We start from the raw sequence: 24,494 nt of genomic DNA on the forward strand, positions 1-24,494 counted from the left end.
CCATATTTGCCCCTGTGTGACTCCAATCCTGCCCCGTCTCCATATTTGCCCCTGTGTCTCCAATCCTGCCCGCTGTCTCCATATTTGCCCGTGTGACTCCAATCCTGCCCCCTGTCTCCATATTTGCCCGTGTGACTCCAATCCTGCCCCGTCTCCATATTTGCCCCTGTGTGACTCCAGTCTTGCCCCCTGTCTCCATATTTGCCCCTGTGTGTCTCCAATCCTGCCCGCTGTCTCCATATTTGCCCCTGTGTGACTCCAATCCTGCCCCGTCTCCATATTTGCCCCTGTGTGACTCCAGTCTTGCCCCCTGTCTCCATATTTGCCCCTGTGTCTCCAATCCTGCCCCCTATCTCCATATTTGCCCGTGTGACTCCAATCGTGCCCCGTCTCCATATTTGCCCCTGTGTGACTACAATCCTGCCCGCTGTCTCCATATTTGCCCCGTGTGACTCCAATCCTGCCCCGTCTCCATATTTGCCCGTGTCTCCAATCCTGCCCCCTGTCACCATATTTGCCCCTGTGTGACTACAATCCTGCCCGCTGTCTCCAATCCTGCCCGCTCTCTCCATATTTGCCCCTGTGTGACTCCAATCCTGCCCCGTCTCCATATTTGCCCGTGTCTCCAATCCTGTCCCCGTCTCCATATTTACACCTGTGTCTCCAATCCTGCCCCCTGTCTCCAATCCTGCCCTCTGTCTCCATATTTGCCCCGTGTGACTCCAATCCTGCCAAGTCTCCATATTTGCCCCTGTGTCTCCAATCCTGCCCCCTGTCTCCATATTTGCCCCTGTGTGTCTCCAATCCTGCCCGCTGTCTCCATATTTGCCCCTGTGTGACGCCAATCCTGCCCCCTGTCTCCATATTTGCCCCTGTCTCCAATCCTGCCCCTGTCTCCATATTTGCCCCTGTATGTCTCCAATCCTGCCCCGTCTCCATATTTGCCCCTGTGTGACTCCAATCCTGCCCCGTCTCCATATTTGCCCCTGTGTCTCCAATCCTGCCCCCTGTCTCCATATTTGCCCCTGTGTGACTCCAATCCTGCCCCGTCTCCATATTTGCCCCTGTGTGACTACAATCCTGCCCGCTGTCTCCATATTTGCCCCGTGTGACTCCAATCCTGCCCCCTGTCTCCATATTTGCCCGTGTCTCCAATCCTGCCCCGTCTCCATATTTGCCCCTGTGTGACTACAATACTGCCCGCTGTCTCCATATTTGCCCCTGTATGTCTCCAATCCTGCCCCCTGTCTCCATATTTGCCCCTGTGTCTCCAATCCTGCCTCGTCTCCATATTTACACCTGTGTCTCCAAATCTGCCCCGTCTCCATATTTGCCCCTGTGTCTCCAATCCTGCCAAGTCTCCATATTTGCCCCTGTGTGTCTCCAATCCTGCCCCGTCTCCATATTTGCCCCTGTGTGTCTCCAATCCTGCCCGCTGTCTCCATATTTGCCCGTGTGTCTCCAATCCTGCCCCCTGTCTCCATATTTGCCCCTGTGTCTCCAATCGTTCCCCCTGTCTCCATATTTGCCCCTGTGTGACTACAATCCTGCCCGCTGTCTCCATATTTGCCCCTGTGTGACTCCAATCCTGCCCCGTCTCCATATTTGCCCCTGTGTCTCCAATCCTGCCCGCTGTCTCCATATTTGCCCGTGATGGCAGCTAACGCATCCACTTCAATGACTTCCGCATCCTCCCAAGGCCAGAGCACTGAAGAGCAACCATCTGTCTCTTCACCACCTGCCAAATTGCCCAGGCAGTCTGAGAGCCCTGGACAGGAGCCATCTCAATCTTTACTTCTGTTCTCAGATTCTGTTGGCTTGGAAAGAGGTGGCCAGCCAAGCAGCATTCTAGAGCGTGAAGAAGAGGGAGTATGCAGTGATGCGCAACTGCTTTGTCCCTCTGAATCTGAAGAGGTGGGTGGGCCAGTGCCTATTGTCAGCACACCTCAGTGCTCATCTGATGATGAGACTCAGTTGCCAATTTCTGGTGCGTACGGTGCTGGCGAGACAACCCAGGACCAGCCGGTGCTTGAAGAGGGGAGTGGAGATGATGAGGTCCTTGACCCATCATGGCGTCAACCACAGGAAGGTGGTGGAAGCAACTCTGAGGAAGAGATTCCCCGAACGGCCAAAAGAGGAGGGAGAGGGCGGGGGCAGACTTGGTTGCCTGTAGCCTCCACTTTGGCACCCGTGAGCAATCCTCTTCCAAAACACAAAACGGGCGCTTCCAGGACTTGCAGTGCGTGGTCTTTTTTTGACACAGTTGCAGATGACATTTGCTTTGTCAAATGCAAGCTGTGTCATCAGAAAGTGAAACGAGGGAAAAATGTGAGCAACCTCAATACCACAAATATGTGGAAACATGTGCGTACCAAGCACGAGGTGGAATTACACAGACACACTGCAGATGTAGGCCAACCTTCAGCAGCACCTACCACCTCTTCAGCTCGTGTTGGGGCCTCTTCCTCCAGCTCACACACAGCTGGTTCGGCTTCCTCACTGGAACGCCATGGAAGAACCACTGCCACTGTTGTCCAGAGACCCAGTGAAATTCCACTCACTGAACCACGTTCGCAGTCATCAGCACACTCCCAGGCCACTCACCAGCAATCGGTAGCACAGGCATGGGAGAAAAAGCGGCCATACTCGGCAAACCATCCCCGAGCACTGGCTCTGAATGCCGGCATTGCCAAACTACTGGCCCTTGAGATGCTGTCATTCAGGCTGATGGAGACTGACACCTTCCGGAACTTTATGTCATTGGCAGTTCCACAATACAATGTGCCCAGCCGCTTTTATTTCAGCAGGCAAGCCGTCCCTGCCCTGCAAAAGCATGTGGAGGGAAAAATTAAAAATGTGCTACTAAACACCGTCAGTAGCAAGGTCCACCTGACCACCGATGCGTGGACCAGTAGCCATGGACAGGGACGATACCTTTCCCTCACTGCCCATTGGGTCAATGTTGTGGAGCCGGGTACAGATCTGGAGAGTGGCACTGTACGTATTCTGCCAACTCCAAGGATTGCAGGAATGCAGTCTGTACATATTGAGTCCTCCTCCTACTCTTGTTCCTCGGAATCAGCACTGCATGAGCCTCCACATTTGCCCATGTGTGACTACAATCCTGCCCGCTGTCTCCATATTTGCCCCGTGTGACTCCAATCCTGCCCCGTCTCCATATTTGCCCGTGTCTCCAATCCTGCCCCCTGTCTCCATATTTGCCCCTGTGTGACTACAATCCTGCCCGCTGTCTCCATATTTGCCCCTGTATGTCTCCAATCCTGCCCCGTCTCCATATTTGCCCCTGTGTGACTCCAATCCTGCCCCGTCTCCATATTTGCCCCTGTGTCTCCAATCCTGCCCCCTGTCTCCATATTTGCCCCTGTGTGACTCCAATCCTGCCCCGTCTCCATATTTGCCCCTGTGTGACTACAATCCTGCCCGCTGTCTCCATATTTGCCCCTGTATGTCTCCAATCCTGCCCCGTCTCCATATTTGCCCGTGTCTCCAATCCTGCCCCGTCTCCATATTTACCCGTGTCTCCAATCCTGCCCCCTTTCTCCATATTTGCCCCTGTGTCTCCAATCCTGCCCGCTGTCTCCATATTTGCCCGTGTGACTCCAATCCTGCCCCGTCTCCATATTTGCCCCTGTGTGACTCCAATCCTGCCCCGTCTCCATATTTGCCCCTGTGTCTCCAATCCTGCCCCCTGTCTCCATATTTGCCCCTGTGTGACTCCAATCCTGCCCCGTCTCCATATTTGCCCCTGTGTGACTCCAATCCTGCCCGCTGTCTCCATATTTGCCCCTGTATGTCTCCAATCCTGCCCCGTCTCCATATTTGCCCGTGTCTCCAATCCTGCCCCATCTCCATATTTACCCGTGTCTCCAATCCTGCCCCCTTTCTCCATATTTGCCCCTGTGTCTCCAATCCTGCCCGCTGTCTCCATATTTGCCCGTGTGACTCCAATCCTGCCCGCTGTCTCCATATTTGCCCCTGTGTGACTCCAATCCTGCCCCGTCTCCATATTTGCCCCTGTGTGACTCCAACCTTGCCCCCTGTCTCCATATTTGCCCGTGTGTCTCCAATCCTGCCCGCTCTCTCCATATTTGCCCCTGTGTGACTCCAATCCTGCCCCGTCTCCATATTTGCCCCTGTGTCTCCAATCCTGTCCCCTGTCTCCATATTTGCCCCTGTGTGACTCCAATCCTGCCCCCTGTCTCCATATTTGCCCCTGTGTGACTCCAATCCTGCCCCCTGTCTCCATATTTGCCCCTGTGTGACTACAATCCTGCCCCATCTCCATATTTGCCCCTGTGTGACTACAATCCTGCCTGCTGTCTCCATATTTGCCCCATGTGACTCCAATCCTGCCCCGTCTCCATATTTGCCCGTGTCTCCAATCCTGCCCCCTGTCACCATATTTGCCCGTGTGACTACAATCCTGCCCCCTGTCTCCATATTTGCCCGTGTCTCCAATCCTGCCCCTGTCTCCATATTTACCCCTGTGTCTCCAATCCTGCCCCTGTCTCCACATTTGCCCCGTGTCTCCAATCCTGCCCCGTCTCCATATTTGCCCCGTGTGACTCCAATCCTGCCCCATCTCCATATTTGCCCCGGTGTCTCCAATCCTGCCCTCTGTTTCCATATTTGCCCCTGTGTGACTCCAATCCTGCCCCGTCTCCATATTTGCCCCTGTGTCTCCAATCTTGCCCCCTGTCTCCATATTTGCCCCTGTGTGTCTCCAATCCTGCCCACTGTCTCCATATTTGCCCCTGTGTGACTCCAATGCTGCCCCGTCTCCATATTTGCCCGTGTCTCCAATCCTGCCCGTTGTCTCCATATTTGCCCCTGTGTGACTCCAATGCTGCCCCGTCTCCATATTTGCCCCTGTGTGACTCCAATCTTGCCCCCTGTCTCCATATTTGCCCCTGTGTGTCTCCAATCCTGCCCGCTGTCTCCATATTTGCCCCTGTGTGACTCCAATGCTGCCCCGTCTCCATATTTGCCCGTGTCTCCAATCCTGCCCGCTGTCTCCATATTTGCCCCTGTGTGACTCCAATGCTGCCCCGTCTCCATATTTGCCCCTGTGTGACTCCAATCTTGCCCCCTGTCTCCCTATTTGCCCCTGTGTGTCTCCAATCCTGCCCGCTGTCTCCATATTTGCCCCTGTGTGACTCCAATCCTGCCCCGTCTCCATATTTGCCCCTGTGTGTCTCCAATCCTGCCCCCGTGTCTCCATTCTGCCAGGGATACATATTGCCCCTTTCAAAAATAAAAACTTTCTTCTTACCTGACCTCGCTCCTGCGCTGAAGATGGAGCTGCTGCTGTGTGAGTTGAAAGGACCTGTGGTGACGTCATCGTCATGTGATCAGGGGGCGGATCTGATCAATGCTGAAGGCCTGTGATAATGATGACATCACCACAGGTCCTTCAGCTCTTCTCTATCTTTCGGATGTCGGGCGCTGTGGCGGCTCTGCTGATGTGTGCGCTGCAGGCCCGATCGCAGCGCACACTTGGGGCCTGCCCGGCGCCCCTATGACGCACAGCACTTGGGGCCCGATGACTGGCAGCACAGGAATGTAATTCGAAACGCGTTGAATAAATCCACAATTGAAAGGCTACATGTTTTGGACTTTGAATCATTCAGCAGTGCAAATCAAATCCACAATCTACCCATTTTTTTTTATCTTTGGTTGGTCATGAGTGGACCAGTGGATCCGCTGCAGCGGGTATCTCCACAAGCCTGTTTTGTGGCTCAATCTGGTGAGCACAATACTATCATTTCAATCATATGTTTCTCGGGTAAGACCCTATTGCGCTATTTTCTCCAGCAGCATACATTGGATTATCCTCAATCACAAATTTATAGAACAATGAGCTGAGCAGATTGGTAAATGAATACGATGCTGCCATTGTCTGTGACAGTGATTCTAGTATATTGTGCCAAAGTACTGCTCATATAAGAGGGTGGTGGCCCACCTGAGGATTCTCCTGTTCTCCCGTGGGCCAGTCCAAGCCTGGCTGGAGGAAGAAAAGGATCAGGACCTGTAAAAAAAATAAATGAATCATGGTCATTAGTAGTGTTGAGCATTCCGATACCGCAAGTATCGGGTATCAGCCGATATTCGCTGGATCGGAATTCCGATACTTAGTTCCGATACTTTTTTCATATCGAATACCGGAATCGGAAGTTCCCATAACGCTAGGAGCCCGCTCGATTTGATTCAGCCAATGGGGATCCTCAGAAGTGTGGGCACATCCTGTTAGGCATGTAGGCATGTTAACTACTGGCATGGCTGTGATTGGCTGCTGAAATGATGTCATGATGCACTATAAAAACCGCTGCAGCGGCCATTTCTGGTCACTCTGCTGTGAATTCAGTTAGGGACAGGCTGCTGTTGAAGACTGTGAGGGACAGTTAGAAATAGCGATCATCTAAAATATCTATTGCTCTACCCAGGCTACATAATCCACCACTGTAGCATTTTTGTAGCCCAGCAGCGCTGTTTTAATAGCTGTCTGCAAGGGCTGTGTGAGTGCAGACCCACGCTGTGCAGTGTGTCCTGCAGGCACGTCTGCTTGTAGGCCGCCCAGCGTGTGTCTCTGCCTCATACACATTTTTCTTTTATTGCTGCTTTTTTTTCTCCTCTATTGTGTGCTTCCATACGTATCCATATACGTTGGTTGCAAACATAAAGGAGTGGACAGCGGAGCCTTTCAGCAGCCTTTCAGTGCTATAGCCCATTTCTCTGCACTGTTTTTGGCTGTCTGATAGGTCTCTCGTGTGTGAGTGCAGCTCACGTTGCAGTGTGTTCTACAGCCACCGCTATATGTCCGCTCAGCGTGCGTCACTGCCTCATACATAGTCCTTTTTTTGCAGCTAATTTAGCCAGATTTTTGCTCCTATATTAGTGTGCTTCCATCCGCATCCATTGTCATTGGTTGGTTGCAAACACTATATTGGATTAGATAGAGGAGCCTTTTTGCTGGCTTGTGCCCTTCACGGCCAGCCAGACTAGTATCACCCTATTTTTTGGAGCCTCATCAATTGCATTGTAGGTTAGCTTCCTGCATTGTAATCGCTCCAAGAAGTTTGTGATACTATAGCTTTCAAACTTTGGTCACATCCTTTTCTTCCCCCCCCCAAAAAAAAAGGAAATAAAGTTCACCAAACACTCCACTTTACAGTTGTGCAGGCCACATTAGATCATATTAAAGTGTAGTAAACACACTCTTAGCCAAATTAGTGTTTCTTATACTGGTTAGCAGGTGTTCAGGAATAAGAGCACTAAGCCACCCCTTTTTTACTTTTCTGCCTATCTTTATCAGTCTACCAAGATGAAGAAGGCAGGGAGTAAGGCACGTGGTCGTGGCCGTGGAGTTTCAGCAGGGAGAGGACGGGGGGATTCAGCAGGGAGAGGACGTGGGGATTCGGTGTCTGCTGCTGCCACCAGTGACCCGGCATCCCCCACTTTTACCAGGCAACAGTCCTTCATGCGCAGCTTTGTAGGACCTCGCCGTACCCCACTGCTGCGTGACGAACAAATTGAAGCCGTTGTCGGATGGATGGCAGCTAACGCATCCACTTCAATGACTTCCGCATCCTCCCAAGGCCAGAGCACTGAAGAGCAACCATCTGTCTCTTCACCACCTGCCAAATTGCCCAGGCAGTCTGAGAGCCCTGGACAGGAGCCATCTCAATCTTTACTTCTGTTCTCAGATTCTGTTGGCTTGGAAAGAGGTGGCCAGCCAAGCAGCATTCTAGAGCGTGAAGAAGAGGGAGTATGCAGTGATGCGCAACTGCTTTGTCCCTCTGAATCTGAAGAGGTGGGTGGGCCAGTGCCTATTGTCAGCACACCTCAGTGCTCATCTGATGATGAGACTCAGTTGCCAATTTCTGGTGCGTACGGTGCTGGCGAGACAACCCAGGACCAGCCGGTGCTTGAAGAGGGGAGTGGAGATGATGAGGTCCTTGACCCATCATGGCGTCAACCACAGGAAGGTGGTGGAAGCAACTCTGAGGAAGAGATTCCCCGAACGGCCAAAAGAGGAGGGAGAGGGCGGGGGCAGACTTGGTTGCCTGTAGCCTCCACTTTGGCACCCGTGAACAATCCTCTTCCAAAACACAAAACGGGCGCTTCCAGGACTTGCAGTGCGTGGTCTTTTTTTGACACAGTTGCAGATGACATTTGCTTTGTCAAATGCAAGCTGTGTCATCAGAAAGTGAAACGAGGGAAAAATGTGAGCAACCTCAATACCACAAATATGTGGAAACATGTGCGTACCAAGCACGAGGTGGAATTACACAGACACACTGCAGATGTAGGCCAACCTTCAGCAGCACCTACCACCTCTTCAGCTCGTGTTGGGGCCTCTTCCTCCAGCTCACACACAGCTGGTTCGGCTTCCTCACTGGAACGCCATGGAAGAACCACTGCCACTGTTGTCCAGAGACCCAGTGAAATTCCACTCACTGAACCACGTTCGCAGTCATCAGCACACTCCCAGGCCACTCACCAGCAATCGGTAGCACAGGCATGGGAGAAAAAGCGGCCATACTCGGCAAACCATCCCCGAGCACTGGCTCTGAATGCCGGCATTGCCAAACTACTGGCCCTTGAGATGCTGTCATTCAGGCTGATGGAGACTGACACCTTCCGGAACTTTATGTCATTGGCAGTTCCACAATACAATGTGCCCAGCCGCTTTTATTTCAGCAGGCAAGCCGTCCCTGCCCTGCAAAAGCATGTGGAGGGAAAAATTAAAAATGTGCTACTAAACACCGTCAGTAGCAAGGTCCACCTGACCACCGATGCGTGGACCAGTAGCCATGGACAGGGACGATACCTTTCCCTCACTGCCCATTGGGTCAATGTTGTGGAGCCGGGTACAGATCTGGAGAGTGGCACTGTATGTATTCTGCCAACTCCAAGGATTGCAGGAATGCAGTCTGTACATATTGAGTCCTCCTCCTACTCTTGTTCCTCGGAATCAGCACTGCATGAGCCTGTTAGGCCAGATATGAGCACAGGTGTGGCCAACCGTCAACAGGCCATCCTTAAATTAATTTCTTTGGGGAATCGGAGCCACACAGCACAGGAGCTCTGGAATGCCATCAAGCAGGAGAGCGATGTGTGGTTTGTGCCAGCGAATCTCCAGCCAGGTTTGGTAGTGAGTGACAATGGGCAAAATCTAGTGGCAGCTCTGGGCCTAGGCAACCTCACTCACATACCATGTCTGGCACACGTGCTCAATTTGGTCGTGCAGAGCTTTCTGAGGGACTATCCGGATCTTGATGCACTGCTGCACAAGGTTCGCCTAGAGTGTGCTCACTTGCGGCGTTCCAGCATGGCAAGATCGCGCATTGCATCTCTGCAACGCCGATTCCGTCTGCCAGAACATCGCATCATATGTGACCTCCCCACCAGGTGGAATTCAACGTTACATATGTTGGAGCGGTTGTGTGAGCAGCAGGCAGCAGTAATGGAGTACCAGCTGCATCAGGCGCAAACAAGTCGCACTGTGCGCCGGACACACTTCACCACTATGCTCAGAAGTGCTGTCCGCACAGACAAAACACTCACTCACGTGTAAGTGGGGTTCGGTAACGTCAGCTGATCCCCTGCTGTGTGTACGGCAAACTCTCCAGCTGCCTACAACTTCTGACTACCTCTGATTTAATATGCTCTCTGATTTGCCCTCTGTCTCCACTCTGTTTTGAGTATTTCCTCCGGCCTACAACACCGCCTGTTTCTGCTCTCAAGTGCCGTCTGCACAACCCACACTTGATCCTGTGTTACCTGGGTCCTGTAACATCTGCTCATCTCCAGAGGTGAGCATGGCAATGTCTCCTGCTTTGTCTACATTCCCACTACTTGTAGTGGAAATGTGGACAGAGCAGGAGACATTGCCTGACTCACCTCTAGGGAGAAGCTGCTGTTACAGAACCCCAGTAACACAGGAACAAGTGTGGGTTGTGCAGACGGCATTTCAGAGCAGCAACTGGCGTGGTTGTAAGCCAGAGGAAATACTCGAAACAGAGTGAAGACAGAGGCCTAATTGGAGTACGTTGACAGTTAGTAGTAGTCTAGAAACAATCGCAAACTGCCACCAAGTAGGCCTCGGCCTACTACCTGATTTTCCCTGGGCTCCGACACCGCCAGTTGTTCCTCAGAAGTGCTGTCCGCACAGACAAAACACTCGCTCATGTGTAAGTGGGGTTCGGTAACATCAGCTGATCCCCTGCTGTGTGTATGGCAAAGTGTCCTGCTCCCTCCACAGTCAAACAACTTCAGATTTACACCTGGCTCCAAGTAGGCCTCGGCCTACTACCTGATTTTCCCTGGGCTCCGACACCGCCAGTTGTTGCTCAGAAGTGCTGTCCGCACAGACAAAACACTCGCTCATGTGTAAGTGGGGTTCGGTAACGTCAGCTGATTCCCTGCTGTGTGGAGGGCAAACTCTCCTGCTGCCTACAACTTCTGACTACCTCTGATTTAATATGTTCTCTGATTTGCCCTCTGTCTCCACTCTGTTTTGAGTATTTCCTCCGGCCTACAACACCGCCTGTTTCTGCTCTCAAGTGCCGTCTGCACAATCCACACTTGTTCCTGTGTTACCTGGGTCCTGTAACATCTGCTCATCTCCAGAGGTGAGCACGGCAATGTCTCCTGCTTTGTCTACATTCCCACTACTTGTAGTGGAAATGTGGACAGAGCAGGAGACATTGCCTGACTCACCTCTAGGGAGAAGCTGCTGTTACAGAACCCCAGTAACAAGTGTGGGTTGTGCAGACAGCATTTCAGAGCAGCAACTGGCGTGGTTGGAAGCCAGAGGAAATACTCGAAACAGAGTGAAGACAGAGGCCTAATTGGAGTACGTTGACAGTTAGTAGTAGTCTAGAAACAATCGCAAACTGCCACCAAGTAGGCCTCGGCCTACTACCTGATTTTCCCTGGGCTCCAACACCGCCAGTTGTTGCTCAAAAGTGCTGTCTGCACAGACAAAACACTCGCTCATGTGTAAGTGGGGTTCGGTAACGTCTGCTGATCCCCTGCTGTGTGTATGGCAAAGTGTCCTGCTCCCTCCACAGTCAAACAACCTCAGATTTACACCTGGCTCCAAGTAGGCCTCGGCCTACTACCTGATTTTCCCTGGGCTCCGACACCGCCAGTTGTTGCTCAGAAGTGCTGTCCGCACAGACAAAACACTCGCTCATGTGTAAGTGGGGTTCAGTAACATCAGCTGATCCCCTGCTGTGTGTATGGCAAAGTGTCCTGCTCCCTCCACAGTCAAACAACCTCAGATTTACACCTGGCTCCAAGTAGGCCTCGGCCTACTACCCGATTTTCCCTGGGCTCCGACACCGCCAGTTGCTGCTCAGAAGTGCTGTCCGCACAGACAAAACACTCACTCATGTGTAAGTGGGGTTCGGTAACGTCAGCTGATCCCCTGCTGTGTGGAGGGCAAACTGCTGCTGCCTCCAAATTGTAACTACTTCAGATTTAAACATTCTCTGATTTGGCCTCTGTCTCCACTCTGTCTCTAGTATTTCCCCTGACCACCAGCACCGCCAGTTCCTGCTCACAGTTGCCGTCCGCGCATTCCACACGTGTTCCTGTGTTACTGGGGTTCTGTAACGTCAGCAGATCCCCCAATGTGTGTCCGCCACTGTCTCCTGCGCTGTCCACCTTCCCACTGCAAGCGGTGGGAATGTGGACAGAGCAGGAGACAGTGGCAGACACACATCAGGGGATCTGCTGAAATTACAGAACCCCAGTAACCCAGGAACACGTGTGGATTGGGCAGACGGCTGCTGTACGCATAGACTGGCTGTGTTGGTGGTCACGTGAAATCCTGGAAACAGAGTGGAGACAGATGCCTAATTGGAGCACGTTGACAGTCTGTTGTAGCCTACAAACAATATAAAACTGCCACCAAGTAGGCCTCGGCCTGCACCCTGGTTGTTCCTGGGCTCCAACAATGCTAGTTGGTGCTCGGAAGTGCTGTCCACACAGAAAAACACACTCGTTCATGTGAAAGTGGGGTTCGGTAACGTCAGCTGATCCCCTGCTGTGTGGAGGGCAAAGTGTCCTGCTGCCTCCAAAGTCAAAATACCTCAGCTTTACATCTGGCTCCTAGTAGGCCTCGGCCTGCACCCTGATAGTCCCTGGGCTCCAACAACGCTAGTTGGTGCTCGGAAGTGCTGTCCACACAGAAAAACACACTCATTCATGTGAAAGTGGGGTTCGGTAATGTCAGCTGATCCCCTGCTGTGTGGAGGTCAAACTCTCCTGCTGCCTCCAAAGTCAAAATACCTCAGCTTTACACCTGGCTCCTAGTAGGCCTCGGCCTGCACCCTGATTGTCCCTGGGCTCCAACAACGCTAGATGGTGCTCGGAAGTGCTGTCCACACAGAAAAACACTCATTCATGTGAAAGTGGGGTTCGGTAACGTCAGCTGATCCCCTGCTGTGTGGAGGGCAAACTCTCCTGCTGCCTCCAAAGTCAAAATACCTCAGCTTTACACCTGGCTCCTAGTAGGCCTCGGCCTGCACCCTGATTGTCCCTGGGCTCCAACAACGCTAGTTGGTGCTCGGAAGTGCTGTCCACACAGAAAAACACACTCATTCATGTGAAAGTGGGGTTCGGTAACGTCGGCTGATCCCTTGCTGTGTGTATGGCAAACTCTCCTGCTGCCTCCAAAGTCAAAATAACTCCGATTTACTCCTGGCTCCTAGTAGGCCTCGGCCTGCACCATGATTGTCCCTGGGCTCCAACAATGCCAGTTGGTGCTCAGAAGTGCTGTCCACACAGAAAAACACTCGTTCATGTGAAAGTGGGGTTCGGTAACGTCAGCTGATCCCCTGCTGTGTGGAGGGCAAGCTGCTGCTGCTGCCTCCAAATTCTAACTATTTCAGATTTAAACATTCTCTGATTTGGCCTCTGTCTCCACTCTGTCTCTAGTATTTCCCCTGACCTCCAACACCGCCAGTTCCTGCTCACAGTTGCCGTCCACGCATTCCACACGTGTTCCTGGTGTTCTGTTACGTGAGCAGATCCCCCAATGTGTGTCCGGCACTGTCTCCTGCGCTGTCCACCTTCCCACTGCAAGCGGTGGGAATGTGGACAGAGCAGGAGACAGTGGCAGACACACATCAGGGGATCTGCTGACATTACAGAACCCCAGTAACCCAGGAACACGTGTGGATTGGGCAGACGGCTGCTGTACGCATAAACTGGCGGTGTTGGTGGTCACGTGAAATCCTGGAAACAGAGTGGAGACAGATGCCTAATTGGAGCACGTTGACAGTCTGTTGTAGCCTACAAACAATATAAAACTGCCACCAAGTAGGCCTCGGCCTGCACCCTGATTGTCCCTGGGCTCCAACGCCAGTTGGTGCTCGGCAGTGTCTTTGGCACGGGTACTGCCTGTTGCCCAGCCTGGTTCCAGCACGCCAGCTGTTTCCGGGTAGTGTCAAGGTCACTATGCCACCAATCCGTTGTCCTGTCGTCTTGCGGCCGGGTTAGCCGACTCTACGGTGCCTGCAGTTTAGGTGACTCCTATGTGGGCTGCGGGAACTGGCACTGAAGGCTGGATCCGTAGTGACAATGGGACATGGACCCCCTGTAGGACTGTGGGTTTCGGTAACTGCGGCCGGCTTGCGGCCTGGCTACTTTGCTTTGGATGGGTACCTTCTGCTACCCACCCGGGTTCCAGCACTGTCAGCTGGTTCTCGCCAGAGCCTTTGGCCTAGGTGCCTCCATCTCGGTATCCGAAGTCCAGCACCGTCAGCTGGTCCTTGGTAGTGCTTTCTAGCACAGGTACCTCCTGCCTAGTAACCGTGGTCCAGCACCGTCAGCTGTTCCTCAGTAGTGCCATTGGCTCTTGTAGCTTTTGCTACCCATCTGGGTTCCAGCACCGTCAGCTGGTTCTCAGCAGTGTCTTTGGCACGGGTACTCCCTGTTGCCCAGCCTGGTTCCAGCACGCCAGCTGTTTCCGGGTAGTGTCAAGGTCACTATGCCACCAATTCGTTGTCCTGTCGTCTTGCGGCCGGGTTAGCCGACTCTACGGTGCCTGCAGTTTAGGTGACTCCTATGTGGGCTGCGGGAACTGGCACTGAAGGCTGGATCCGTAGTGCCAATGGGACATGGACCCCCTGTAGGACTGTGGGTTTCGGTAACTGCGGCCGGCTTGCGGCCTGGCTACTTTGCTTTGGATGGGTACCTTCTGCTACCCACCCGGGTTCCAGCACTGTCAGCTGGTTCTCGCCAGAGCCTTTGGCCTAGGTGCCTCCATCTCGGTATCCGAAGTCCAGCACCGTCAGCTGGTCCTTGGTAGTGCTTTTTAGCACAGGTACCTTCTGCTTAGTAACCGTGGTCCAGCACCGTCAGTTGGTTCTCTGTAGTGCCATTGGCTCTTGTTCCTTCTGCTACCCATCCGGGTGCCAGCACTGTCTGCTGGTTCTCGCCAGAGCCTTTGGCCTAGGTGCCTCCATCTCGGTATCCGAAGTCCAGCACCGTCAGCTGGTCCTTGGTAGTGCTTTTTAGCACAAGTACCTTCTGCTTAGTAACCGTGGTCCAGCACCGTCAGTTGGTCCTCAGTAGTGCCATTGGCTATTGTTCCTTCTGCTGCCACTACGGGTTCCAGTACTGTCAGCTGGTTCTCGCCAGTTTCTCAGCCTTCTTGTACCTTCTGCTACATTTCCAAGATGAAGCTTTTTGAAATTGTCTTTGGTAATCCTTATTGATCTCCATGACGACGACCCTGATGACGACGACCCTGAAGACCACACCAAAGAAGACCAGAAATATGACCCTAAATAATAAGACCAAGAGGACAAAGAACATGAAGACAAACACCAAGATACAGAACAAAAGACAGAAGAACAAGAAGCAGAAGAAGCAAAAGCAGAAGAACAGAAAGCAGAAGAACATTAAGCATAAGACTAAAAATCAGCATAGAAGAAATCAAAATTATAAGCAGAAGAAGACTAAGCAGTAAATTGGGGTGAGTCCGTTCCTCCTCGTGGTGCCCCTGGAAAATGCCTGCTGCTGCAGGCCAAACTGAACGCGGACAAATCCTGTTGTAAATCTTTAGTGACAGGCAGAACGTAAGGTGTAATCTTATAACTTTTATAGATAAGTACTACAGGAATGCCTGTCACCATAAGAAAATTAAGAAAAAGAAGAATAGGAAGAAGATGAAGAAATAGCATATTAAAATTAATAATAGCTGAATAAGAAGAATATGAAGAATGGAAAAAAAAAATAATGGGAAGAAGATGAAGAAGAAGAAGATGAATAAGGTGAAGAAAAAGTTAATGAAAAAAATGCTACTGCTGCGGATCATGAAGGAGAAAGTGTGGGAGAAGTACAAAAGAAGGTGAAGAGCATTGAAGTTGTGAAACATACATATCTGACACAATATAAAAAAGGTTAACATAGTCAATATCTTTTTAACTCCGAACGTCTTGAAAAAAAAAATTGGAATTTATGCTATGCCATGTGATTTCATTAAACCACTATGCCTTTAATGTCTCCTCCACCTCCCACAATACATTCTATATGATTCTTATTTGTTTTCAATTATGTAGAATTTGCCAACAAGGAAATAAAGGGCTTTTTTAAATTCCGATACCGGAAGTCCCATTGACTTGAATGGGACTTCCGGTATCGGAATCGGCGATACCCAATATTTTTTTCGTATCGGGCGATACCATCCGATACAATATTTTTGGGTATCGAACGGTATCGCTCAACACTATCCACCACATAACAGCCACGTAGATTCGAGCACCAAACATCCAGGGATGTATTCCGATCGCCATATTTGGGGTCAGGAAGGAATTTTTTTCCCCTGATGATATTCCAACAACAAGTCCTCGGGGTTATTTTTCGCCTTCCTCTGGATCAAAATGGCAAGTAAACAAAGGCTGAAATTGAAGGACTTCTTTCAGCCAAACTTGCCATTTGGTTGACTCATTTACACTGTGGTGGTAAGGACAAGACTACTGGATGTGGACAGAGAAGGCAGCGGCTGCTCCTTCTCCACCAGATATAGACAAAAAGAAGGTAGCGGCTGCTCCTTCTCCACCGGATATGGCCAAAAAGAAGGCAGCGGCTGCTCCTTCTCATACTTGGCCATAGGCCGTGGTCACCCTTGCGAGAAACTCGCACGAGTCTCGCGTCTCAATACCCGGCACTGCCACCGGCACTTGGACCTTAGTGCTCAGCTGCATAGAAACAAACTCCGGTCCTGAGTGACAGCGGCAATTGTGACCCTGGCCATATACAGACACTACCGGGTCATGGACAGAATGAAGAAGCGCGCTGGTCCTTCATCTTACCTGACCATGGCAAGACAGAAGGCCATTTGGTTGATCGTGGTGTTGTAAGAATCCAAGAAAACTCCATCTACACAGATCACACGTTACACATTCCTGCTCTTCTCCTCTCCATCGTGTGTGATCGAGACCTGGATGTGCAAAAACAGCACAAGTACAACCAATGGCCCGAGGAGCGGAATCATCAACATCTGCTCCTCTCTATAGAAAGTTACTGTATCTACAGACTTTCTTATTTCATCTTTGCATATTAGTAACAACTTTTATGCAAAAATAAATATATTAAACATCTATGCTGCTTCTAGAACGATTCTTCTGACAAAACTGCTGTTTGGTACTTTTACTAATATCCCGATGACCTAATGTAATTGTGGAAGGGGCTGAATATCTCATGAGGATTTCTGCATACAGTAAAATATTTAAGTTCTAAAAAAAGATGAGAGAATTTAATCTACTCAAACTTTACAAGTATCCTCATTTACTGCTCTCCCAGTAGCATAACTTCTGGAGAAGCAGAAGTTGAAGTCGCCCCAAGCCCCTCACTCAGACGGGCCCACCCAAAGCTTAACTTATCGGTGAGGGCAGCCAGATGATACAGAAAGACTTGATACAGAATGGCAGGGGGGCACACTAGACGAGCCCTGGGCAGAGATAACGGGGATAGAGCGACATGATGAAGTCTGTGACTCTGAAGTACAAGGTGCTCAGTGCTCAGAGACATGGCCGAGGTGAGGAAGGCTGAACCTGACCACCACTGAGCAAGACACAGAAGTACAAGGTGCTCAGTGCTCAGAGACATGGCCGAGGTAAGGAAGACTGAACCTGACCAAGCAAGACACAGAAGGTGAAACATCAAGACTGAACCAAGAAATATCTGAAGACAGATTTTTTAAAGGTTTTATTAACTGATGAGATTAGAGCGACTCTTGATGGACCAGTTGGCAATGGTTGAAGAAGTAATTGGTACAAACATCTATTTTGACACCAGCAAGGTGAAGGTGAGGAATAGCTATGAGTTGGGATTATTAATGATGAGCTTGATGGACCTTTTCAGGTGGCATATGAACTTAAAATCAAGTCCCAAACCTATTACCAGGGTTTAGGAGACTCTTCCTTCATACAGTGTTACAGGAATAGATCTGTATATTTCAAAAAAATTATGATTGTTCTGCAGGACAATGCTCCATTGCAGCATCAATGTCTCCACTGCTCGGCTCCCAGTAAAGATGAAAGAATAATGATACAACCCCTTCCTCACCGGACCTAAATCATTATGAGTAATTGTGGGCCCTTCTTAAATGGGAGATTTACGGTGAAGAAAAACAGACACATTTCTGTACAGTATGACACACAAAAATGAACTGTAACCTTTAATTCAAAAAAGGGGTCCAGTTCTGAGAAAAGATCCATGATAAAATTATTTTTAATAGTGAAGGGCGAGCACTAAAATGCTCGTTGTTCGGGTCAAGCAAATTGTAATACTCGGGTACTCGGACAGATCAACGAGCCCAATGTAAGTCTATAGGAGGCCAGAACATTTTTACCGCAATCTCCCCCGGGGGTCCTTTTAAGGTCTAAAAACTTCAAAAAATGATGGAAACACTGCTGAAATGACACGGGGACATCATGGGGACCGCCCCTGGAAGCATTCCTGACTCCTAGTTCACAGCTTTAAACAATGTTTTCAGTTTCATGCCATTTTTACCGATGCACCAAAAAAACATACCAAAACGGATTTTGCTGGGAAATATGTTAGGGTACATACTTTCCAGGTTAATGACTTGTATATAATGCAAAATAAATAACCCCGTACCAAAATGTTCCTCCCCCACTTGGGCTATGCTCAGAAGCAGCGTTTTTGAAGCTTTTTTAAACTTTAACATTGCTTTCAACCAAAACAAATGCATTCACTGGGAAATGTCATTGTAACATTTACCAACCCCAGCTGGTCCTTTTGTGTGTGACACATAAGCAGACCCATCTTGTTTCATTTATGAAGGAGGGATTCTTAAAGTCACAGAGCCTATTTTTACAGGGGCATCAGGCAGCATTAAGCTGCTTAAAGGGCCATTATTAAACAGTGGGTCTCCTAAACTGTTATAGCCTTCTAGCTATTGAACCGTTCTATGCCCGGGTGGTGAGCATTTTTATTGGTATATGGTCTCCCATCCTGGTATGTGCTGCCCCCCTCCTATCCTGGTATGCATGGCACCCCCTGATCCCTATAATGGTATGTATGGTCCCCTCACCCCCCCCCCCAAACCTGGTATGCATGGCACCCCATTCCTCATCCTCGTATGCATGGTTCCCTCACCCCCAGTCCTGGTATGCATGGTCCCCTCATCCCCCAATCCTGGTATGCATGGTCCCCTAACCCCCAATCCTGATATGCATGGTCCCCTCAGCCCCCAATCCTGATATGCATGGTCCCCTCACCCCTTATCCTGGTATGTATGCTATCTCTCACCCCCTTATCCTGATATGTAAGGTCCCCCTCACCCCTACTAAACTGCACACATACAAAAAAAATATTTATACTCACCTTTCTTCCCTGTGCTCCAGAACTGTCCTGTTCTGCCGCAGGCTGGGGGAGGAGTGCAGCGCTGGAGTACACGCATGCCCATACCGCGCTGTCCGGCGCCATATTGCTGAAGACACACTGCAAATGTGTCTTCAGTAAAATGGCGCCAAATAGCGCTATGTGCATGCGCGATTGCGACACCGAACTCCTACCCGGTCTCCAGCGAGAAGAGAAGCACCACAGCATCACTCCTCCCGGTCAGGTAAGTATGTAAGTATGGCGCCGGAGATTGTGGTATGCATTCAGTGTCTACGCGTACCACGATCTCCGGCGCCAGGCTCGGACTGGCCCATAGGGTAACAGGGGAATTCCCCGGTGGGCCCCTGTGCAGATCTGGGCCCCCAATCCCATTGTGTGGGCAGAACTTGGCATAATTCACTCTATACAGAAAAAAGCAGCATCTCATCATTCATTAACCAAACTAGCCAGTTTATTATTATATACTGCTATAGGTAAATTTGTGAGCAAGGGTAGTGTAATATTTGTGTGCAGGTAACAAGGGGGCCCCCAAAGTCAATTTTACTGGTGGGCCCTTGGCACCCCAGTCCGACACTGCATACAGATGATCGCTGTCGAACTTCAACTGGGCCTGGACATGTGCTGAGTGAGCAGGTGGACTTTGAGTGTCCTGCAGGATTTTAATCCATGACTGTTTTGAGTTGATTTTCCCCTTCACTACTGAGGCCCGAGGAACTCCCTCTTCTGGTAAAGAAAGGTAGTGAGCCTGATTATCAAACACCTGAGGCTGATGATGATGACTGGCTGAGTGGAGTTACTGACTGGATATAAGGCTGCCGACGCCCTTCCGCCCTGCGGGTGATTTCTCTGTGGGATCCTTGGAGACCAGTCTGAATTCCTGCTCCTCTAAAGCTAAGTTTGCTGCTCGGCTTTTTGCATTTGTGCTTTGACTTTGTTTTGCTTTGTTTTTCTGGATTTCTGCCATTCCCTGCTGGGGTGTGCTGAATTCCTTTAGCTCTGTCTTCTGAAAATACCTGAGTGCTGATTTAGTTTTTGAAGCCTAGCTGCTTCAGGGTCTTTTTCATATCAGCTTGTTGGCTTATATCTTTGATAGGGTTTTGGCAGATTGCAGACAGCAGCCTTCCTGTCCTTTCCTATCTAGGTAGTTTTGGGCCCCGGCTTTGCTCAATCTTTCTGTCTGTGTTAGTGTTTTCATCTTGCTTCACCGTCATTATATGTTGGGGGCTGCCTTTTGCTTTGGGGTCTGCTCTGGGGCAGTTTAAATTTCCCCTTTCTTTCTTTAGGCCTATTTAATTCTCCGGCTGTGATCGAGGGGTCTAGGGCATCATAGGAACCCCCCACGGCTACTGCTAGTTGTGTTGATAAGTTCAGGGGTCTGCAATCTGATAGTTGCCAACTTCTCTGGTTTTCTGGACTTAGCTTGTATTTCTGTTTTTGCCTCCTACGGTGACTCAATCATAACACATGACGGCGTAGTCTGTTACTAATGGTAAAGTTTGAAACTGTAGTCCCAGCTCTCTTCAGGTCATTGGTCAGGTCCTCCCGTGTAGTTCTGAACTGATTCCTTTCCTTTCTCAGAATCATCCTTATTCCCACGTTGCGAGATCTTGAATGGAGCCCCAGACTGAGGAAGATTGACAGTGATCTTGTGTTTCTTCCATTTTCTAATAATTGCTCCAACAACTGTTCCCTTCTCCACCAAGCCCCTTGCCTATTGTCTTGTAATCCTTCACAGCCTTGTGCAGGTCTACAATTTTGTCCCTGGTGTCCGGAGACAGCTCTTTGGTCTTGGCCATGGTGGAGTGGTTGGAGTGTGATTGAGTGTGTGGACAGGTGACATTTATACAGGTAACGAGTACAAACAGGTGCAATTAATACAAGTAATGAGTGCAGAGTAGGAGGCTTCCTAAAGAAAAACTAACAGGTCTGTGAGAACCAGAACTCTTGTTTGTTAGCAGGTGATGAAATACTTTTTTCAAAATGCAAATTAATTATGTAAAAATCATAAAATGTGATTTTCTGGATTTTATTTTTAGATTCTGCATCTCACAGGTGAAGTGTAAGTGGGAAAACTTGCAAAATCGGTAGTGTATCAAATATTTATTTTCCCCACTGTATATAAATAGTATATATCAAAAAGATTAATTTAGACTAAAAACATTTACATAGAGTGATATTTACTTACTGAGTTTAGTTTTCACTTGTAAATCAATGGAGGAAAAGATTTCAAAGTCAATAGAATGTTCAACCTGAACACTAAAAATTAAATATAAGATGAAACATTACTAACATTTATATTTTGAAAATAATGCCAAATAAAATATATTATATTACATCTTAGACCACAGAGATATGTTCACTTTTAAACACTATTTCACAGGTTAGGTAAAATCTACAGTATACAGAGCTGAAACACCACCGTGCCGTACAAATGTGGTGGTCAAGCTCAGCTCCCATTGAGATGAATGGGACCTGAGCTGCAGTACCGAGAACGGCCACTATGCAATCTACAGAGCTGCGATATTTTGGCTCCATACATTGTGCACTTTTCGTGACCACTGCACCAGGTATCAGTTGACCCGTGATGGTGTCAGGTTCTGCTCCCCATAATCTAATATTTTATATATTAAACATACTCTCTATATCATTTCTATGTATATATTTATGGAATATATTTTATAATTGTCATGTCCACTTACAACCAGGTCCCATATCCGTAGTTCAGAGTTCCTTTGAAAGATGCGCTGACGTTTTTGATCATGATCTCCACAGCGTCATCCTCCTTCAGATCCACTTCACTGCTTTCTATCGATAGATTACTGATCTGAATACTGAAGCAGAGAGACCTTAGTCAGTATCCGTATTATTAACCCTAAATGAGTGGCTACATCGGTCAGCAGGCTATGTTGCCCCGTTGCAAAAACAGCAAAATTTGTGCAAAGGTACATTCTTCTAATAGCCAAAATAACGTGTGGTTTGTCCAATAGGAGCAATCAAAAATACGGCGCATTGTTAGGAGTATAGTGCATTCATGAAGAGAGCGCTCCTCACACCTACTCACTGGCTACTCTTGATGCAGAGAAGCCAGGAGTCCTTCACCGCAGAGTGGGGGTGAGCGCACCCCATCATTAATATATCAGGCTTATAACTACGAGATCAGACCTATCTCCATGTATAAGGCAGGTCTGCTATATTGCAAGCACTAGGATTTGTGATTTGCTAGTGGTGGACTTTTGTGACTATAAATCTTTATGGACTGTTTACTATATTTACTATTATTTTTTATTATTATTATCATTATTATTATTATTATCGTGATTATTATTATGGCTATTTGTATTATTATTATTGTTATTCAGGCCCTTGGGCAACTTAGTCGCAGTCCTCATTGTCGATTTTTGCACCTCACTTTCCTAGGTCTATAACTCTTTTTTGTTTGGGTCGATATGAGCTGAATTTTTATTACTACCATACATTGATGTCCATATGACTTTTTATCTTTTTTTTTTTTTTTTTTTTTTTGGGGGGGGGGGGGTTAACTAGCCAAAAATCCAAAGATCAATGACTCTACCATTTCAGATAGATACTTACTAACTAAATAGTATGAAGTGGTTATTCGGGCGGATGCTCCGATTCAAAATATGTTATTTTTTTTAAAATTTAAATTATGATCTGGAAAAAGGAGGGTAGATCTTAACCTGCCGTATATATATACATACATATAGCCTAAGAAGGTCCTACAAGTTCATGGGAGTATAAATAAATCATATAGCCAAAAAGGATACTGAATTGAATAAAAAGATACATTTTATTAACATATAATTCAGACAAAAACCATAAAAACACAACTAAAAAGGGAATCTACTGCAAAGTCATGTCACTGGTAAATGTAAATTAATAAACTCAATTATTTATGAAGTGATCATTGGATGGTGTTTAGAACACTAATTAGAGTATGAATCTATATGAAGAAATTGTGCTCAATTTTCACAATTTTTTTTTACATGTATATTAAAGAAAGTCCGTATAAATCAACAATGTCCACAATGTCTCTATCTAGTGGAGTCAGTTAAAATGGAGGAATATGGGAATATAATAGCAGCCACAGAGGAATAAATATAAAGTGCATTAAATTCAACCTTTAAAGAAGGGAGACACCTTCAGGTATTCAAGAGTGGAGGAACACCATAAACATTTCAGATCATGAATAAATACTTCATATTTACCAGGACTTGAACCCCCTAACGCGTTTCGCTTTCTGCTTCTTCAGAGAAGCTTCTCGGTGTCCCTTAGTGTATTGTACCCGTTTCATAAAATTCAACAATGCGGTCATTCTTACTTTGTTAAACCATATGAGACTTTCCCCAGAAATCCGACAGCTTTTTCTCCCGTGATGTTAGGAAAAGAGGCATGTCTGAAAGCGGCCTGGATAACTTCGGAAGTCTTCTCATTCACTGGAAAAGCACAAGAAGAAGTCAAACCATGTATAATGGCACACAGAAAAGTTTTAACACTTTAAGAAAAAAATGGATGGATAGATGGATGGATGGTAGTGGCATGATGGTGAGCGTGTGTAGGAACAGTTTGTAGGTGTATTGTGGTATTATTGGCACTATTTGGCTTTGAAAAAAGCGTGTTCTGTTCCATAGACGTTTGGTAACATTATTCATTAATTATGTAGTGGAAATGGTTTTGGTTATGGTTTAGCGGTTTTATTTTGGATTAGTATAGCGGTATCATTGGAAATGATGGCTTTATACAGTGTGTTTTGTTTTGTAGTCGTATGGTAATAGTATTCATTCATTAAAAAGTGGAAATGGTTGCTACCATCGTGTAACAGTATTACTTCAGCCACGTATAGTAGTATTATTGGCAATAATTGGCTTTGCACAGTATAGGTATTTTAATACTATGCATTATGGTGTAGAAATGTTTGCGGTTATGGTGTGGCGGCATCATTTAAACTGAGTATAGAAGTATTATTGTAATATTAGTTTTTGTACAGTGTAAAAGTACGGTAATAATATTTGTTGTCTATGTGGGGATACGGCTGTGGTTATGGTGTGGCGGTATTATTTCATCCTCGTATAGAGGTATTGTTGGTAATAGTAGTCTTTGTGCAGCTTGTAATGTTTTGTAGAAGTAAGGTAATATTCATTTTATATGTAGTGGACACAGTTTTGGTTAGGATTTGGCGGTATTAGCTTGGCCTAGTATATGGTATTATTGGTCGTTAAACTTGTGCTTTGTTCTGTAGTATTGGTAATATATATGTAGTGGGTATAGTTATGGTCACAGTGTGGCAATATTATTGAGAATATGTTTTTTTGTACTGTATGCGTTTGTGCTCTAGAAGTATTGGTAATATAGATGTAGTGGGAATAGTTATGGTCACAGTGTGGCAATATTATTGAGAATATGTTTTTTTTGTACTGTAAGAGTTTGTGCTCTAGAAGTATTGGTAATATATATGTAGCGGGGAATAGTTATGGTCACAGTGTGGCAATATTATTGAGAATGTTTTTTTTGTACTGTATGGGTTTGTGCTCTAGAAGTATTGGTAATATATATGTAGCGGGAATAGT

General features: G+C 48.0%; 1 protein-coding gene across 1 annotated transcript in view; it reads right to left on the minus strand.

Moving 5' to 3' along the window:
- Positions 1-23,343, minus strand: part of DYNC1LI1 (dynein cytoplasmic 1 light intermediate chain 1) — a 70,549-nt gene extending 47,206 nt beyond the window's left edge. Inside the window, exons 1-3 of the mRNA XM_073568766.1 lie at positions 23,249-23,343; positions 21,609-21,740; positions 21,095-21,165 (exon numbers count right to left, since the gene is read on the minus strand). The gene's annotated coding sequence lies outside the window, so the exon portion shown is untranslated. The remainder of the gene's footprint in view (positions 1-21,094; positions 21,166-21,608; positions 21,741-23,248) is intronic.
- Between the last annotated feature and the right edge of the window lie 1,151 nt (positions 23,344-24,494).

Source organism: Dendrobates tinctorius, unplaced genomic scaffold, assembly GCF_039654945.1.
Source record: "Dendrobates tinctorius isolate UK_male_01 unplaced genomic scaffold, ASM3965494v1 ptg000005l, whole genome shotgun sequence".
NCBI classification, from domain to species: Eukaryota; Metazoa; Chordata; class Amphibia; order Anura; family Dendrobatidae; genus Dendrobates; species Dendrobates tinctorius.